Below are 4,230 nucleotides of genomic sequence, written 5' to 3'. Positions count from 1 at the left end.
CAAAATATCCAATATTATCGAAACATATTGAAAAATTCATATGATTGTTGCATTGAAAAGTCAATAGTGTTCGTGGGTCAGTTTGGGTTCAAAAGAATTTTTGGATCAACCCATAATGTAAATTTGTCCAATCCAAATGACTATAGTAAAATGATATATAGGTACTTGAAGTAACAAACATCTTTGTAAAATAGCCAGACTTATTTTGTATAATATCTTATTAAAATTTAATATAAAATTTTATAGATAGAATAATATTATTTTTTGTAATTTCCAAAATAAAAAAGAAAAATGGTGCGAAATGATGGTGAGCTTTATGTAACATCATCAAGTTGGTCGGGTTAAACTTATTAACGGGAAAATAGCTTCTATTTATTTATAATATTTGCATCGAATTGATTCATCCTTGATATAAATTTTACAAAAAGGAAATATTGAATTCCAATAATTAATTAGATTAGCAGGCTAGTAAAAAAAATGCATTAGCTGGAAGAATAAAGAATGGAATAACAGAGACCAGAGGATAATGAGTTTGTTCATTCAGATTAATTTCTGGCAGTGAAGTTTATATGCTGTCAATCAAGGTTCTAAACGTTAAAAATATCGAGATCTCAATTTCATGTCTAGAGAATCACCGAGTGATTGAATACAGAGATAATAGGCTTATGATCTCGGAAAAGGGTGCAGAGTTCGCAATCCCCGATTTTTGAGGATTTGGAACATACATTAAGGACCACGACATCATCATCTGCTTGTGTTGTTCTTGGGGTCCGCATCGTGAGTTTGGAAGCAATGGGAAGGGAACTATGTGGGCATTGAGGATGTAGAGACGCACATGTCAGACAGATTAGCATTAAGCAGCGGAACCAATCTCAACTGAACAACATAGTGTTTGTGTTAGATATCCAATATTTAAATTAAATTTATCTAATTCAACGCAGTTTTTGGGTTGAGTGGTGGTTTATTCATTAAACGGTATCAGAGCCCACTTGTTGGGTTTTTGTAGCAATTTTTCAAGTCCACAAGTGAGGGTAGGGTTAGATATCCAATATATGAAATAAATTTACCAACCCAATAGCTTAAGCTTTTAGGTTGAGTGATGGAGATAGTATCAGAGCCCACTTGTTAGGTCTTTGTTGTAATTTTCCAAGCTCACAAATGAGAAAAGTGTTAGATATCCAATATATGAAATAAATTTACGAGCCTCAACTTTTGGGTTGAGTGGTGGTTTATTATCCATAAGAGTTTGTTATTTCATCTCCACCTATTATGATTTCTACTTGAGCCCACAAGTGAAATGAATTAAATTTACTCAAGCCCACAAGTGAGGGGTAAAATGTAAGCAATTAAATCAAGTTTCTTAGATTATTTTTTCCAAAACATAAATAAAAATTTGTATCATTCCTGAATTAATGCATAAGTTATCAAATAGAGTTCCATTGTACTACATGATTTCAACAAACCCAACATGATTTCATTTTATACTTGTGTAGTTTGTAAATTTAAAACATTATACCTTTCACATCCATATAGTTTACAAAATCTACGGAACATACTTGATTCAAACAAAAACTCAATCCAAAACAAAGGAACTCTTTATTCTCCTTCAAAAGTGAAACTAATTCCTCTGCAGAAAACAGAAGTGAAAATAATTAGAATGTTTGAGTCCAAGTAGGACATATGCATTGAAAATGAACTCACAAACATAGATTTGCCACGTTGCTGTTACACTTGTCGGTTGAACGACTCACAGATCTGTTGAGTGTTGCTATTCTTCCGTTGAGGTCCTGCAATTGCTTTAAATTTCTGCGTGGGTCCATCTCCAGCACAACTCTGATTTTATCAGGGTTGGCTTCGATTCCTCTCTGGTGCACTAGGAACCCAAGAAATTTCACTGAGGTCACTCCAAACGTGCACTTGCTGGGATTCAACTTCATCTTGTACTCCCTCAAGACTTCAAACGCCTCTATTAAGTCTGCTTCGTGTTGATTGCCTTCTCGGCTTTTTACCAGCATATCATCCACGTAGACCTCCATATTTTTACCGATCAGTGCTGCAAACATCCGATTTACCATTCGTTGATAGGTTACACCAACATTCTTTAACCTGAATGGCATTACTGTTTAGCAATATAAGCCTCGACCTGTGACAAAAGAGGTCTTCTCCTGATCTGGTAGGTGCATCTTAATTTGATTGTATCCAGAGTAGGCATCCATGAAACTTAGTCTTTCATGTCCAGCGGTACCGTTGACCAGTTGATCTATCCAAGGCAAAGGAGAAGAATCCTTAGGGTAGGCCTTACCGTGAAGTCGATGCACATTCTCCATTTGCCATTGGGCTTCTTTACTAGCACGATGTTGGATATCCATTAGGGGTAATGCACCTCTCGAATGAACCCTGCTTCTAGTAGATCATTTACCTGCTCAGCCACAATCTCGTTCCTTTCTTGGTTGAAGGCACGACGCTTCTGTTTCACTGGTCTACAGCTCTTATCGACGTTGAGTCGGTATACCATGACTTCCCGATCAATTCCTGGCATGTCCTCATGTGCCACGCGAATACATCGACATTCCTACTGAAGAAATTTATGAGCTCGTCTTTTCCTCACTTCCTAACCTGGTTCCAATGTTGACCCGTCGATCCTCAGCTGTCAAAGGGATAGACTCTACCTCATCGGCTGGTTTTCCCATTCTGAGGGCAGACGGATCTAATGGATGAGCAGGGCTCAGACTTATCTCTCCCAAGTGGTCAATTGCCCTGCTCGGGCTTTTCTCTTCGACGGACGGATCTAGTGGATGAGCAAGGCTCGGGCATATCTCTCCCGAGTGGTCGATTGCCCTCCTCGGGCTCTTCTCTCCGACAGATGAATCTAGTGGATGAGCATGGCTTAGGCATATCTCTCCCGAGTGGTCGATTGTCCTGTGCAAGCTCTTCTCTCTGAAACACCGTTGACCCCCACCAGGGTTTATATCAGCTTGCTCCATTAGAATCTCCTCGGATCTGGGCTTGTTTCAGCTAAGCTTACTTCGAATTTTGTAATCCCACAGACGGTGTCAATTGTTGATGCTGGAAATTTGGCCTCCTTGGTTCTTGCCAAATCGCACCCAACTCGATGAACACGGGACCGGATACCTGCAAAACCGGATAACCCTAGACCGGTGTGACTTCGGTCACACTGGCTCCGATGCTAAAGTCAGCAATGGGAGAATTATATAGTAAAGTAATTAGGGTTTACTTGCTTACCTTCAATGGGTGACTCCCCCACCTATTTATGGTTGATTTCCCCTCCTAGGGTTTCCTTATTCGAACCCTAGGGCATTCACATCATCGGGCTTATTGGGTCGTGAGGTGTCTCGTTGCGGGCTCCAACATTAGGGTCGAGGTTTACAAAAGCAGTCGGTCGGGCCAGGGATCGAGAGAAAGATCGAGAGGTGTTCCCGACCTGTGGCCGAGAACACCTCGGCGTCGACCCCGCCTCGGCGCCGAGGCCGGGTCAACCTTTGGGTGGGCCGACCCCTAAGTTTTGGGTGACCCCGATCGGTAGTAGTTTCGTTCTCGATCTGGTTTCCACCCTTGTTTGTACAGTTTCGCTTCGTATAACACAAAACATAAATAAAAATATTGTATCATTCTTGAATTAATGCATAAGTTATCAAATAGAGTTCCATTGTACTACATGATTTCAACAAACCCAACATGATTTCATTTTATACTTGTGTAGTTTGTAAATTTAAAACATTATACCTTTCACATCCATATAGTTCACAAACAAAAACTGAACCCAAAACAAAGGAACTCTTTATTCTCTTTCAAAAGTGAAACTAATTCCTTTGCAGAAAACAGAAGTGAAGATAATTAGAATGTTTGAGTCCAGGTAGGACATATGCATTGAAAACGAACCCACAAGCATAGATTTGCCACGTTGCTGTCACACAACAGAGGGAACTCCACCAACAAGCATTGTACAAATCGGGCTGGACTAACCTCCTCTATCATGGCCCAATAATGGACAAGCATTGAGCAGATTGGGCTGGACTAACTCCTCTATAACGACCCAATAATGGTGCTTTTGTCCAAGGCCCACCAGTTTCCGCGAGAATCGACTCTCCTACCGTGCGGTAGTCGGGACTACTTTCTATCGCACATTCATAAAACAAAATTGCTATTTATACCTTATACAATAAACAAGAAATTAATTTTATATTTACCTAAAATTTTGAGTTGGATTTT

This window comes from Momordica charantia (genome assembly GCF_013281855.1).
Source record: "Momordica charantia cultivar OHB3-1 chromosome 5 unlocalized genomic scaffold, Mcharantia_2.0 BLBB01000005.1, whole genome shotgun sequence".
NCBI lineage: Eukaryota > Viridiplantae > Streptophyta > Magnoliopsida > Cucurbitales > Cucurbitaceae > Momordica > Momordica charantia.
The sequence above is the reverse complement of the archived record's forward strand: the minus strand, read 5'-3'. Positions refer to the sequence as shown.